The sequence below is a fragment of the Silene latifolia genome, chromosome 1 (assembly GCF_048544455.1).
Source record: "Silene latifolia isolate original U9 population chromosome 1, ASM4854445v1, whole genome shotgun sequence".
Taxonomy (NCBI): domain Eukaryota; kingdom Viridiplantae; phylum Streptophyta; class Magnoliopsida; order Caryophyllales; family Caryophyllaceae; genus Silene; species Silene latifolia.
The window spans coordinates 60,625,904-60,642,797 of NC_133526.1; the positions used below are offsets into that span (position 1 = coordinate 60,625,904).

General features: G+C 39.0%; 1 non-coding gene across 1 annotated transcript; it reads left to right on the plus strand.

Annotated features, from left to right (window-relative positions):
- Window positions 1–14,869: 14,869 nt before the first annotated feature.
- On the plus strand, window positions 14,870–14,975 carry LOC141622488 (small nucleolar RNA R71). The gene has a single exon (XR_012532985.1). It is a non-coding gene; the product is annotated as a small nucleolar RNA R71 (small nucleolar RNA).
- Window positions 14,976–16,894: the final 1,919 nt, after the last annotated feature.

Below are 16,894 nucleotides of genomic sequence, written 5' to 3' on the forward strand. Positions count from 1 at the left end.
AATTCTAGAGAGAATAAAAATCCTCCTCTTCTTCTCTCAATAAAACCGAAATATTTAAGTGTTTTATAAATATTTTGGTTCAATTTTCTACTAGATTAATATTATACTAGTACTTATAATATTAATTTGAATTAAGAGAAAGCCTTGTGTATAAAGCTTAGGGAGAGATCCTACACTTGGATCTTGGTTCATCCATAAGGGAAAGCTCAAGAACAAGAGAGAAAGGTGATCTCTCTTGTGCCCATTAAACCGAAATCACCAATGTAAGGACATGATTTCTCCTCTATTTTATCATTGTTTGCATGCATAAAATCCGTATTTAATTTTATGACAAATTAATTTAAACATATATGAGTATGTTATTATGTATATGAATCTACATTTCCTTTAATCGGTATCAAGAGTCACGGTTGTTTGCATGCAAATCGGTTAAAAGTTTTTCCGAGTTATAAGAATAACATATAAAACTTCTAAAATTTGTGTTATTATGATATATCACGAAATTAATCCATGCATGTTAATATTTCTGGTCCTAACATGTTTTAGGATATTTTGGTTAATTTTTCGGATTTTTATTGTTCATATTTTACAATAATGGCATTTAAATATGATTTTATGAGTAAAAATGTCATTTTTGGTCTACAATTAGCTATACTTCGAATTTTAAGTTTATTTTTGGATATGTTGTCACATATATTATTTTGAGATAAACTGTAAATTTTCATAATTTTTGGACTTGTTATGCTCGAAAAATAAATTTTTCATTATTAAATTCGGATTTAAGTGAAAAATAGGTTAATATGAGTTAAATTTCGAATCTGGTCATAGAAAATTAATATTTTGTCACATGAAATTTTACAAGATGTGTGTAAAATAATTGGCTATAAAGAAGTCTTTTTGCATGATTTATGGATTTTTGAAGAAAAATAGCATAAATAGTGACATTATTAGTGGAAAATTAATAAAATATAATCTATGACTTAGGAAAAACGTCTAATATTTCATTTTATTATCTTTTTCAGATCTAAAATTGAAAAGTTAGTGAAAATAATTTTTCCATGTTTTTATGATTATTTTATTAAAAATCGATAAACCGCAACATTGTTTTTCCGGAAAAATTTCGAAATTTTTAACCTAAGATTTTGAAAATTATGAGTGTCATGGTAATTTTCCAGAATTTTCATGAATTTAAATTTCAAATTTCAAATTTATTTGAAATTTTGTGATTTATTTGAAGTTTATGGCTTATTTTGTTAATTTTTGGTCCATTTATGAACAATTTTATAAAATATGGGTTAATTATGGTCAAATTATTAGTGAAGACTAAATTTTGAGTCCTAAGAGGTTAGGGTAATTAACTTATGCATAAATATGAGTTTATGTATTTTTGTGATTATAAAATGTTGAAATCACGCAAATCCGTAAAAACCGAGTAATATACGATATTGGCTTATTAAAGGCGATTTAGCATAAAATTGAGCATGATCATACATATTATAATGCTGCATTTTTCTTTATGATTGTCATAATTTTAATTTATGTAATTTTGAATTATGTAATTTTACTTAGTATGGCCTTGGATTTTAATTGGTATTTCCCGAAATGTATGGGAATATCGATTCGGTTGTAATTTTATTGTGATCTCGTATCACCGTTTTGTAATTTAATAGATTTATTTTATTTTAGTTACAAATGTATAATAGGAAATTATGTAATTTTATTCATTCCGGAGTTCCAAAAGACGGATTTCTTCAAGAATGGCGATACATAAAGACGGTGTTACCTCGAGATGCGTGCCACAAATCGAGTTCAAGGGACCAATGGAGTTGGTTTCCGAATATGTAATAGTTAAATAGTTTTTCTATTTTAGGAAAGGTCATACTAGGATTTATTTATCTTTATGCTTGCATTTTATTTTATGTCACATGCATCGCTAAATCGCCATAACTAAACATGCATTGTTATTTTATCGAGTTTATCGACCGTGTCAATTAAAATTATCGTAGTTCACCGCTTTAGTTCACTTAAAACGTGATAGATAATAAATTGACATGACCTCTCGCTAAAACAATTAATTGAGACATAGCCTTACCAAATAGTAGAAACCATGAAAACCTATTTCGCAAGGGAGTGCGCTCGGCCCCATCGGGGTACAAACCTTGTTACGTAGGGGAAGTGGGTGATGAATGTTAATCCACCGAATTCATGTTGATAAGGGATGTATCGGCCACACCGTGCCCAAGTTAATGTGGGTTTGGATCATGGACACATTTATTCGAAATTTGGATTGAACTCAACAAAAGTTTTTGATAAGGGATGTATCGGCCCCACCGTGCCCTTGTCGAATGTGTTTTGGGCAAAGATAATTGTTAATGTAATATTATCGACCAAGAGTTCTAAAAGTAGAATCGATTAAACGTTAATCCACCGAGTTATATTGATAAAGGATGTATCGGCCCCACCGTGCCTAAGTCGATATGAATTTGGGTCTTGGAATCATTTATCTAGTTGGGTAGAGGTCACTAGAAAAATGCATAAAACTTGTTTAAATCATACATTTTTACGAGTATTATTAAAACGACAATTGTTTTACTCCTTATATTTTGTTTTGTAGACCACTTCTTTTTTTTCATAACAAATGGCAACACCAACACCAACTCCTAATGCCACACCTCTCGCTAGTTCATCATGGCTCCGATCCTTTATGGATCGATGTAAACTTGAAAAGAATGGGTCAAATTTCTCCGAATGGGATGCCCAACTCAAATTAGCCGCCGAAGGTGACGACAAGCTTCGTTACCTTACCGAGGCCTCTCCACCCGAACCCTCCACTAGGTCCACCGCGGCCACTAGGGAAGCATATGAGGCTTACCAAAAGGAGTCCGCCGCAATGAAAAATGTCTTAATATTTGCGATGGAGGCGGACCTCCAAAGGAGAGCCTTCAAAATGGGCAATGCTAATGAGATATACTCCAAACTTGTGACCATGTTTTCACAAACTCCGCGGATCGTCCAATATGAGGCGGCCGCGGCATTCTTTGATCTCGACTTCAAAGAGGGCCAAAAGGTTAGCCCTCATGTGCTCAAACGCATGGAGCTTGTCGAGACCTTGAAAATTCAAAAGGTTGAAATCCCCAAAGAACTCATCGTAGATAGGATTCTACACTCCTTGTCCAAAGTCAAGGCATATGTGCAATTCCGGGTGAATTTCAACATGCAAGACAAGGATGTGTCTCTTGAGGAGTTGCACAAGTTACTTGTGCAAGCCGAGAGGGACATGGGGTTAAATGTGAACCCTCCCAAGGATGTGCTTAACATAAGCACTAAAAGTAAGGGGAAGTTCAATAAGAATGGGAGAAAGGGCAAGAAGCAAGCTCCCACATTCACCAAAGCTAAGTCTTGTGAAGCTAGCACGTCAAAAGTCAAGAAGGGTCCTCTTGATAAATGCCATTATTATAATGGCATGGGACATTGGAAAAGAAATTGTTCCAAATACCTTGGTGATATCAAAGCTGGAAAGATTACTCCAGTAGGTAAATGACTATCCTTCTTTTATGTTTCTAATTCAACTATGGTATTATGATGCAAAGTTGTGATAATGTATCTCCCTTTTTATTGTAAATAGGGCCTCCACCAAGCAAAGACAAGGGAAAGGAAAAGCAAGCATAAGAAACCATGGAGAAGCTAAGGATAGCTTTTATGGAGCTTTGCTTTTCATTGTCTTACTTTAATTTATGTTTTGAATCTTTAGAACTTTAAGTTTCCATGTTTGACATGGAAAAGTATTTTGGATAATGGTTTGTATTTTGGATGATGGTGACTTGGTTTGCAACCCAAGTCACCCGTTTTATCATTTATCCTTTTATGTTCTAAAATTCATCTTTAATTGCTTGCACTTTGAAACATAAGATTAGTCACTTAAAGTGATCTAATAGACAAATATAATGACGGGTTTCATTATATGTTCACATGCTTAAGGCTTGTGTATGATCATTTATAAAGCGATTTCGAGTCTATGAACTCTCTTAAAGGAATGTCAACCACCAAGTACACATATGAAATCAATAACTATTAGTCTATCTATGAGATAGTTCTCCTTATACTTCAACATCATTAATTTGTGTCTCATATGCTATCTTTGAATGTTTAGTGTATTTATTCTAAAGATAGAGTGGGAGAAAAATGAGGACACAACACACAAGGCAAGATAAAATTGTGTACTTGTGTATATGAAGATCTACACAAGAGAGAATGATTTGAATGAAGGTATATTTATTTACATAGTATGCCGAATAGATGAGATCTATGGTCTCAAGTTAGTTCTATATGACTAAAGAGACCAAGTGTAGTAATCATAAGAGATTATTCTCAAGATAACTACACGAGGAGACCAAAAGAAAGTTTTGGAAGAAAAATGACTAATGTAAAGTCTTAACAAGTTTTTGACTTAGTTTATGAAACATTTGACCAATAGTTTCAACCTTGAGATTTACTTAAGAGCCTAAATGAATCAAAGTTACACACTAGTTATGATCAAGTTGCAAAGATTGATATACCGATATCTTCAATGACCAAAGTTTTAACCATGCAAATGTCATTGTTTAACCTCACTATGAAATGGTTAAACCTCCTTCCAAAAGGGTATTTGCGAAGGACGTATTCTAGATATTGTTTATATTTGAATAATGACATTACTACACATCATTATGACATGAGTGTGTTGGAGATTTAAAATCTCTTTCTGTAAGGTTGAGATGAGACCACTTCAAAATTGGTATTTTGAAAGGATATGTTGGAACATATATGGTTTTATCCTAATAACTTGGCAATACAATTTATATTTAAATTCTTAATAAAATTTCGATTGAGAATTCAATTTCGAAATATGTAGAATTGAGTGGGAGTTTGGCAATTATCATGTGAAGACATGGAATTTAGTGGGAGCTATCATCCTTTGAATATTTACGACTCATCACTCATTAAAGAATGACGAGCTAATACCTTCCTTCATAAAGAAGCATTTGAGTTTTCAATTCTGGATGAAAATGGACAATGATGAATCCAATAACATCAAGGGATGTCGGATTAGTATTAAGAGATACACATCGTATCAACATTCACATAGGTTATTCATGTAGATGAAAATGGAATTGCCATTAGCAGTCATGGTCGTTCATTGAACCTATGAACGGTTGATCTCATGATTATTAGTAACTAATGTTTCCGCCATTAGAATAATCATGTACATGTCCAATTATGAATCATATGCATAAGAGCATGATGATTGATTGGTGAGACATAATAGAAACGTCATGAATTCTCAAGTAGAATCCGATGAGCGATTTCGGTGTTTGACGGAATACTCCATTATGCGATAAGAGGTTGCACATATTATAGAAAATCCGAGCACATATAAGGATTTATGAGAATCCCAAATCTTTCAAGCCTAGAAAGAGAAATAAGAAGTTTTGGAAAGATGCTTGGTCGAATAAGAAGTTATTCAAAAATAATCTTTCCTAGTTAAGCTATGACTTGTGAGAAGTGCTAAGCTGAAAATCTTGGCAATTGTTACAAGATTCTACAAAACATATACCTAGTGCATTGTGTGTGGATAGAATACTTGATCAGTACAAGTTATATCATTCATCACAAATTCGTTCGTTATGTGATAGTCGATAAGAAAGTTCTTTCAAGTTAAAGAACCGAAACCAAGGTCGGGAACCTTGATGTGTACTTGGTAAGATTCATGCAATGAGAGAGAACATGAATGTGAAGGAAATTGCAAGTGTAAGAAGTTTGAACACATGGACACATGGCATGTTAAACTTCTATTGCAATCAATAAGTGTTTACACTTACGATATACATCACAAGGTTGTAATATGATATTGACTACCCGAGTGTGATGTCGACATTTGTCGTTTGAGTTATTATTAACTCACCTTGTACATTGTTATATCCAAACGGGTTGTAGAGACAATTGAACCCCGTTAAAGTGAACATGGATTAACATTGTATTTGCCCATAGTTACTTATATGAGGCGACGTCTCGAAGTGACTAGAGTGTGATGCGATTGATGGCAAGTTCAAGTGCCATAGAGTCATGTGAGATGACTAGTCGATCACATAGGCAGACTGTTAGGAACATTTTGTCGGGCCTTATGACCGCTTATAGAGTTCTGGCAAATTTATATAGCCTGGTCGTGGCGAGAGCTACTATAGTATTCAAATGAGTCGATTCTTTTGACTAAAGACTATTCGCCTAAGATGACACGGTTTCAGATTAACTTTGATTTGTGTTACTACGACCTTCGTAAATGGGGTCAAATGGGCATATTTTGGGTTATGATGACTGTGGCTAGTCGAAGGGAATGAGTGCGATAGGAATTGTCCACTCCTAGTCAGGGTTATAACAATATCTCAGGGCCACTCGAGGAGTAATGAAATGGAAATGCGTGGCCACGCTCGGAAAGTATCTATGATAGATAAGTCCGGTCAATCAGTTATTCTCCAGATCGAGGAAACCACTCTCGATATGATCACTTGCAAGTACGACCTGAAAGACACCTTGCATTGAGTGGGAGATAGTAATAGGACAAGAGAATTGGTGACGCACACTTGTCGAGGACAAGTGGGAGATTGTTGGAATATGTGTCCTCCGATAATAATGCGATCACGACTATTGATCATGATGATCACATGTTTAAATCTCATTATAAAGAATACAATTGGGAAGTAATTTTGTTACTGTCAACTGGTCAACATATATCGGTAATGATTGGTGACTAGAGTTTGATATTACTTGTCGTGCGACGGTGGTGATCAGTTGACCCCCTAGGTCATACCTATAGGGCAACACTCTTAATTGATTATTTAATTAATCGTATAATGTTACGAGTTAATTAAATTACTTGAAAATTGACGGACGATTTTTGGAAGTAAAATTTACGTATCAAATTGAAATGTGATTAAATGAGGTACGTCGAGTAATTGAATTGTATCATTACTCGGATGAAATTAATGTTTAAGGAAACAATCGAAATTGAATGAATTATTATAAATACAATCTGTTGTGATTTATAAATGGTAAAACATTTTGGCACAAGTAATTATGAAATTACTAAGTCGATTTTTGTATGTGACGTATTTTTATTAATACGTTGATTTTTAATATGTTAAAAATACATAACAAATTTATGTCACATATGACATGTGACATATTGACAATTGACAAAAATAATATGGAATCCATATTATCAAGTGGGCCGAAAATTAGAGGGTATTTAAGCTAATTATATGTTGATTGTAATTAGTGGAAGGCATGATGATTACCCTAGTCACTAGCCATGCAACCCTATTGTTTATTGTGAAGAACAATTTTTCCATGCATTGGCTCCACAAAATCTCTCCTCTTACACGGTTTTGAGAAGACAAAACCCATCATGGTTTTTCTATAATTTTTACCTAATAACACTAAAATGTTTTAGTGTATTCATTTCATTCATTCCATCATCCAAAAATACAATTCTAGAGAGAATAAAAATCCTCCTCTTCTTCTCTCAATAAAACCGAAATATTTAAGTGTTTTATAAATATTTTGGTTCAATTTTCTACTAGATTAATATGATACTAGTACTTATAATATTAATTTGAATTAAGAGAAAGCCTTGGGTATAAAGCTTAGGGAGAGATCCTACACTTGGATCTTGGTTCATCCATAAGGGAAAGCTCAAGAACAAGAGAGAAAGGTGATCTCTCTTGTGTCCATTAAACCGAAATCACCAATGTAAGGACATGATTTCTCCTCTATTTTATCATTGTTTGCATGCATAAAATCCGTATTTAATTTTATGACAAATTAATTTAAACATATATGAGTATGTTAGTATGTATATGAATCTACATTTCTTTCAACCTTGTGCCATGATTGCCTTTAGAAGTGAGTGGTACTTGATAGAGTAGAGGCTACTCGATCGAGTACCTTGGGTACTCGATTGAGTAGGGGCCACTCGATCGAGTAAGTGGGTTACTCGATCGAGTAGCGTCTTTTCAGCGAGGGTTTATAATTGTGTTTTGTTAAAACCGAAAATCATTTCCGCCTCCTTCCTTCAGATCTATAGGTCGCCTCCCTCATTTCCCTTCACCAAATACCTTCCATGGGAGCCTTTGAGGATGCTAGTGCCTTGAGGATGAGTTGCTTGAGTCGGGTAGCGGCCTTAACGCCGTTGTGAGTTGCGTAGGTATGTCGTCATCATCATCTTTGTCTTGGTTGTTCCTTGTAGGGTTGTTTTGGTAGTAATAGGCTTGTATACTGTTTGTATAGGGATTGCTGGCTTGGTTGATGTCGTATGGTCGATCGAGGAATCGCTGCTTTTGGTTAAAGGTAGGTTCGCCTACTCAGTTTCTGTTGGTTGTTTAGTGTGTCGATTGTCGTATTGTTGTTGTGACCGTGTGACTGAGTATATGTGGTAATCGGTTGGTGTACACTGTTTTGTTAGTTGAGGTTGTATTACAGTTGTGTGTGATTGATTGTCTCTGGTTCTCGAGGTGCATCCTCGGCTGAGTGGAGTCACTTGCGGGAGTGGCTTCACGCCCTAGTTTTGCCCTCCGTGGAACCCGCCACGGGAGGGGATGTGCACATTAATGGGACAGGGTTTTCACTCGTTATGATGAGCGGCGCTTAGGTGGGAACGGCTGCGGTCCCCCACTGGCAGGGCTGGTCCAGTGGACAGTCAGTGACGGAGATTGGTTGGAGTGGTTGTGACTGTGTATGTGTGTTTGGTTGTGTTTGAAATGTGTTGGTGTTGTTTGTTGTGTCATACCTCAGTTACTGACCTTGTGTGGTTGTCTTGTTTGTTCTGTCGTGTCTGCCGTGATCCCTTATGGTGAGCAGTCTGTCTTAGCAGGTGTTGTCTTGGATGGTAGCTGGAGTCCTGGCAGGGATGAGTCTTCACGAGTATCGACAGTAGTAGTATATAGTTTCACGAGTTGTATCTTCCTTTCGATGTTTGGGTTGTATCACTTGTAAAATATATTTATATGTTCTTTTATCGACTTTTGATGATTACTTACCTCGGGCAACCGAGATGGTGATGCACTTATATGCTAGGGAAGGTCTTGTTTAGGCTCCTTGGTATATGAGGGTGTCACACTAAATGGGTGAAAATGAAAGAAAGGGGGAAATTGCAAGCACCTCCCTGCATGTGACACCGACCACACACCCGAATATATGCAAGCGACAAGCAATCGAATTTCATAAAAGTGCAAAAATGATGAACATGTTATGCAAGGAGTAGTACTCTCAATTCCTACATGAACTGGTCATGAATGACACCACAGTTATAAGGCTCTAATAACTCAGAAATTGTAAAGTAGGTTGCCAATTTATCAGGTCAAGTCTACACAGTCAGCTATATTTTTGACATTAACTCGTAGATATGCGCATGACTAAACTAATAACTACCAATTAGATGCAAGGCTCAAGTGATATGACAAGTTAAAGTGCAGTGTCATCATGGAAATCTACCGTTCCGACTCAACCTATATGCAAAATAAAACGTGAATATATTTTTTGATTTTTTCGAAATTTTCTAATTTTTTTTTTGGATTTTTGATGAGTTTTTTTTTAAATAAATTACAATGCAAGCAGAAAAGTAAACGTGAATGCAAATGAAAAACAAATGCAAAATGCAGACTCAAAGGATGCAATACCCTCCCCAAACCAAAACGGACAACGCCCTCGTTGTCCTCCAGCAAACACCAGCAGATATATAATGGGAAAGGGATAAATACAACCGATAAATGAATGAAAAACAATAAATAAATCAAAGGGAGACAAAAATAAACAAAAAGAGCAACAAGTACATACACAATGACGAACTTTCCCAAACCAGCCAGAAAACTGGGGAAGTGAGTAGACCAGTAGCTACTTGTTACCCTCCTCCTCCTCCTCCTCCTCCTCCTCTACCACCACGAAGTCAGGATCTCGCTCCTGCTCCCTCCTCCTCCCCTCCTCAGCTCGGGCTCTCTCCTCTTCCTCAGTTGTGTCCGCCTCGCTAGCTGGTTGTGGGTACCCCTCTGCCGGGTACCGGTAGAAAGAAGGGTGCGGCCAGCCCTCAGGAACGGGGCGTCTTCGTCTCATGTGATACTCGTATAGAGGGAACAAGGTAAGTGTAATGTCCCGCTCCATACGAGCCTGCCTGGTAAGCAACTCGACAAGCAAACTATCACGGCGCCCTAAGTCAACGACCTCAGACGCCTCAAAGGGTGGAGGAGGAATAAAATTAGTCAGGTAGACCGGCTGTGTAGAAGAAGGAGTGGGAATAGGGATCGGTGTAGGCGTGGGCGTGGAAGACTGCCCAGCCTCGGTCTGTGTGGATCCCTGTCTAGTCTCAGGTCTCTTTCGCTTCTTAGCAGCGGAAGTAGTGGTAGGTGGAGTGAGTGGAAGGTGGTAGAAGGTTAAAGGTGGAGGCAACCTACCCCTAACAGTGGTCAAAGGTACAAGACGGGGTAAGTTAGTGGAAGGTAGGACCATGGACAAGGAACCACAAATCTTCCAAGTCCGCTTGTCAGAAGCTAGCCAAAACATTGCCAACATGGCAGAGAGATCTAGGTACTTATCAGTATCTACATATGCCAGGTCACGAGGGAAGACAGGGAAGATAGAACGGGCAAGGTAGGTGGCTATACCACCACAGACAATGGTGCCCGACTTCTTCCTCCCAACATCATTAAAATATTGAGCTGTCAGATAGGCGATGTTAAGAACAAAGGGGCCCTCGCTATCAATGTTTAGATAGCCCCCGAGAATCGACAACTCAACATTGTTAATGTTGTTGGGCTCTTTACGGCCGAAAATCATCCCACCAATGAGACGCAGAAAGTAACGAGCCGGGGGGAGGTGGACATGAGCGAGTTTGCGCTCCTCAAAGGGTGTCTGTGCCAAGGTCCACCAAAGTATATGTAGGACCTTCGTAGGAGGGTCCGACTCACCGTGGGAAGACAAAACTAACCTACTACCAAATTCAGCTAAGGTCCAGGTCGTAGTCCAGTTAAACAACCGGAAGGAGACACACGAGCAGTCTGGGTCAGTGGCGTAGGCAGCAGCAGAAAAAGTGAAGGAGCTGAAAAACACAAGGGTCAGCTCCTTATAGGTCAAGGCACTCATAGTGGTCAATCCAGTCATCCCCGTTCCGTTCAAAATCTCAGCTACAGGCTCGTAAATACCCGACTTCTCAAGGGATCTCCGACAAAAAAAATTAGTAGAAGCAAAGTCACAGTTCTCTAAATCATAAAAGCGGGTACGATGAATTGAGTTAACGAAACGTACCTCTGGGTAGTCGGGATGCGGGTCCAAGGACTTATCAGCATAGAAAGTGGCACGTCTAGCAGCAGGCGTACCTCGGACTCAACCCCGTCCACGCCCTCCAGTACGCCAAGAAGAAGCCAGTCCAGTAACTGGGCGGGGTACTAGGGCAGCCCTGTAGGCAGCTGTGAAGCTGGTGATGACGCAGCAGGGGTCGTCACTGTATATGGAACGGTCCCAGTAGTAGAGACAGTGGCAACGGCAGTACTAGCAGTAGAAGCGACGGTGGCAGCAGCAAGGACCACCGTCTCAGTCAGTGATGGGGTAACAGTAGAACTAGTCGACGACATTGTGTTACTATCCATCCTAATCAATCAAGTAAGGGCAAAAACTAATCAATTTAGCAATTAAACACGAATTCCCCTACTTATTACGAAAAAATTCGAAAAATTCGAACCCTAGATGCCTAAATCAGGTCGGAAACAACAATTAATCAACAAAAAGAAGGGGGAAATTAATTACTTGATTGAAGACCCACAAGAATATGCAAAGATTCGACAAAAATCGCAAGAAAATAGTCGGATTTCAACAAAACCCGAGCAAACCCTAATATCCCAAATTAAAAGCAACAACCGCAAAAATAAAGGGGGAAATAAGGGGTAAATGTCGAAATAAGCACAATAAACACGAAGTGGGTGATTGATTTGGTAGTAGGGAAGAAAAAAGGAAGAATTTGGGTGTTTTTTCAGAGGTTATCGCGAAAAACGAAGAGGAGAATAATTAGAATGAAAATAGAAGTTGAAAAGAGTAACTTCCTGTGTGATATAAGCACATCTACTCGATCGAGTGATTTGAAACCACTCGATCGAGGACTTGAGCATCCATTCTGCTCGATCGAACATAAATCCCTTCGATCGAGAACTCCCTTATTTCAGCAATTCGATCGAGTGACTTAAACCACTCGATCGACCTCTTTTCCTAGGCAATCCTCTCGATCGAGTACAAAAAGTACTCGATCGAGGTGTTTTCTTATGGCACTCATCCCAATGCGACATATTTTCCCCAAACCTGCAGAGAAACACGCAAAAACACTTCCCGCAAATACTAAATCACAAAAATAAGCAGTCTATATTTGGTTTTTGCTAAAACTAACTAGGCTACTGTCTAATAGTCTAAAAACGCAATTAAAAAGTCTTAACGGAAATTCAAAATTACAAAATAATACAACGGGGCATTCCCCGCTCATCGTCCAAAACACTTCAATGGCCCGCAAGAGGGCTTCTGACTGGAGGAGGTCCCTTCAGCATATCGGACCGTCCTCTTCGATCGCCACGAGGTTGAACTCGAACTGATGGAAGGAGAATAGTTGGCATCCACATACGCCCTGACTTTCTTCTTCCTCTTGACATACCCATCGACATTGGCATTTCCATCACTTTGATTGACTTCAACTCTACTATGACCAATAGCATCTTTAACATCCACTCTATCTGTACCTGCAGCAAGGAAAACAATAGAATGGTCCTTCTATTCGCTCTCAGTCTGAGGCGGAGGGGTTACAATAGAGCGCAATATTCAATATTCACAGCTGGAGTGTCTGTATTTGGGTCAATAGAAGGTAGGGAATTACAAGGTTGAACTTGCATGGGAGCCCTACGAGATTTAGACTGATGAAATGTCAGCTCCTCGTCTCCTACCTGAAATGTAAGGGTCTTTCCCCTGACGTCAATTACAGCACGAGCAGTAAACAAAAATGTTCGCCCTAAAATAATAGGGGTATGAGTGTCCTCGGGTATGTCTAGAACCACAAAGTCTACGGGAATGAAGAATCTCCCGATCTTCACATGTATGTCCTCTATAACTCCTAGTGGCCGTGATATACTACGGTCGGCCATCTGAACGGTCATACTAGTACAATTAAACTTGGTCAAACCGAGGCTCTTAGCTAGAGAAAACGGTAAGACACTCACGCTAGCTCCTAAGTCGCATAGCGCGTTATCAATCAAATGGGCCCCTATATGACAAGGAATTGAAAAGCTACCCGGATCTGATTGTTTGGGTGGTGTCTTATTCTGAACTAGGGCAGTCCCTACTTCAGTCAAAGCCACCGTTTTGTGGTCATTTATATATCTCTTTTGCGATAAAATTTCTTTCATGAATTTCATGTAAGAGGGTACTTGGGTAAGCAATTCGGCGAATGGAATGTTGACATGAAGGCTCTTCAGGATCTCAGCTAATTTCCCGAACTGTTGGTTGGCCTTGTTGTTCTGCAATCGCCTTGGAAAGGCACCGTGATAGGAATTTCGAGCCCTTTATTCCTTTCTTCCAATGTCTCGATAGGTTCAAACTCAGTTATACTCGATCGGTCTCTTTTACCTCTCGATCGAGGTCTTTCAACAACTTTTTCACTCGATCGAGCATTTTCAGCTACTCGATCGAAACCTTCTTCATCGGCATTGCTCGATCGAGGTGTAATTTCACTCGATCGAACACTTTTCTCTGAATTTTCACTCGATCGAGGAATTTCACTATCTCGATCGAATCCTTGATTTGCAGCTTTACTCAATCGACCTTCAATATCACTCGATCGATCATTATTCTCAGCAATTCTACTCGATCGACCTCCTGAAATGAGTCGATCGAGTATTTTCTTGGGATTCATCACTAATTCATCTACGGACGACTGTTCATTGCCTGCAACATCGCTTTTCGGGTCTGATATGTCCTCAACAGTTGACAATTTGGGTCCTTCATAAGAAAGACCACTACGCAAATTAATCAAATTTATCGTCTCGTGTGGATTCTTCTCAGATTGAGACGGTAAATGACCCGGCTTCCTTGTAAATTGGCTAGCGGTAAGTTGAGCTACTTGGGTCTCGAGTGACTTTATCGATGTTTCTTTCTGTTGGTCACTCATCTGCAACTGCTTAGTTAATGATTGGATCATCGACTTCAACTCAGCTAACTCACTAACTCCACTAGATGAAGCTCCTTGATGCGCGGTGGAAAGGATGGAGGCTTTTGAAAGCCTTGTTGAGCTTTGTGAGGAGGGACATAAGCTTGCTGCTGCTGCGGAGGAGGGCTAGGATTAAGCACATTCTGACTAGTCCATCTCAAGTTAGGATGGACTCCACTCTGATTATTATAATAGGAATCTCTTCCTTGCCTATATTGCTGAAAGGCAAGGACTTGCTCCTTCTCTGTTAGACAGTCAACAGCAGTGTGACCGTCATTACTCCGACATCTCTCACAAGTAACGGCCTCTTGTCTAGTCAACAAGTGAACCGTCTGTTGATCACCAGCATGTTGCAACTCTAATTTATCAAAACGGGCATTCATGGCTTCCAGCTGAGCCACTACAGCATTATCAACTGAATGAACTGTGCGAATACCATCTCTCGGGTTCCCATACTCAGCACAAGGGGTAGCCATCTCCTCAATAATTCCCCATCCTTTGTCATCATCATTGTTCTTCTGAAACCGTCCATTAGATGAGGCGTCCAATATAGCACGGTGGTCATCATACAACCCATTATAGAACTGGTTGCATAAGAACCACTGATCAAAACCATGATGAGGAAGAGACCGCACCAACTTCTTAAAATGACACCAAGCTTCATAAAAATTCTCATCAGGTGCCTGCTTGAAACTTGTAATTTTTCCTCTCAGCTGATTGGTACGTTGTGGAGGAAAATACCTTTTATAAAAGGCAAGTGCAAGAGTCTCCCAGTTGGTGATACCAGCTGCAGTACGATCAAGATCAGTGAGCCATTCACGGGCTCCGTCGGTGAGAGAAAAAGGAAACAGGACTTTCTTAATCTTATTCTGGGTCACTCCCTTGAGCAATAGTCAGTAAAGACCTCCATATGTTTACTAGGGTCTTCACCCGCCATACCCCGAAACAGATTCCGTTCGACCAGATTAATATAGGACGGCCGGATGTCAAAAGTGTTGCTATCCTCTGTCGAAAGCTTGAATCCTTTATGGATCGAGGCAGTTGTGGGCTCTGAGTGACTCACAATATTAGGCATCTTTACTGGCTTTATAGCAGAAATAGAGTTGTCTTCTTCACAATACGGATCTTCTGCAAACAGAAATGTTGTAGCTCGGGTTCAAAAGTACTCAAGACTTCCTTTTGAATCTTCCTTTGCAGTCTTAGTCTATGCCGAAAGGATCTCTCTGGCTCAGGATCAGCTGGAACTAATTCTGACCTATTTGCCCTGGGCATACACAACACTGAAGGAAATAAGTGAGAACTGTCTCAAGGAATAAAAATTCCCTGAGACCAAAAGAGAAAAACGAAACAACAACAGATAAACAGGGCTATTGCCTCCCCGGCAACGGCGCCAAAACTTGATACGGTCGTTATGTACCAAAAATAAATACCTAAATATAACTAACAGAAGCTAGTGATAAGTAGGGTCGATCTCCACAGGGAGGCAAGGTATCTATCTGTAAATCCGTCTATCTAAGTCACAAACGGGGAGGGGGAGGGGGGGGGGTTAAGTTTGGTTTCTAAAACTACTAAAGATTAAAGGGCAAGAGAAATAAAGTAAGAGCAGTAAAGCAGGAAAATGATAGATAAGTGATGTGACCATAATTAGCGCATATTTAGTCCCCGAATTAGCCTTGTTCCCATGCTTTTTAGTGCATATTTGGGTCATTTATTGTCTTTAGTTCTTTGTTTTGCATATTCTTTGAGGTTTTGTGTCCTTGGTAGGAAAGGAGTGCAAACCTTGCATTTTCATGGCAAAATGAGACTAAATTGATTGAATTCAATGACCAAGCATCAAGAAGAGACAAGATTAGAAGGCCTTTGTACATATTATAGTAGTTGGGCAATGACGCGAAAGGATCCTTGTATCCCCGAGGAAATCCCCAAGGATTTTATGAAGGAAAGGAAGAAAAGAATAAAGAAGTGAAGCTGTCCAGCAATCCGTGCAGATTGACTGGAAGACGCCCGTCCTCCACCTCCACAATCCGGCCGTCTTCTCCCAAAGACGCCCGGGCAGCAAGCCCAGAAGACGCCCGGATTCCCTTGAAGACGCCCGGGCAGAGCCTCACAAATCCGGCCGTCCCGTCCCTAAGACGCACGGATTCCAGTCCAGCACAAATCCGTTTCTTCAAGCTTCAATGAAAGATGCCCTTCCTTCGAAAAATACCGGCGTTTCCCTGCTCAATTCTAAAAAGTGTAATTACTAGTTTAGCCCTTAGTTAACCCTAATGCATCCACCTAATTTCCACTATAAATACCCCATTAGTCTAATTAGAAGAGCATGTTCTTCTTATCAATTCTTAGATTAGTTAATATCAATCAAATCTCTCTTTAGTTTTGTAATCAACAATTAATCAAGTTTTAATACAAGTTTTATTTCCTTAATCTCTCTTTTGTTCATCCTTTATTTTGGGTAATTGAAGATTATTTGGGTTATCATTGGGAGATTGATAACCTCTCAATCAAGTATCAAGTACTTCTTTTATTCTTGCTTTATTATTGGAATCATTAGTAGGTATAATCCTCTTAATCCCTTTTTAATTATTGCTAATTACTTTCATTTATTCATCATGTTTTACTTTGTTGGTATGATTG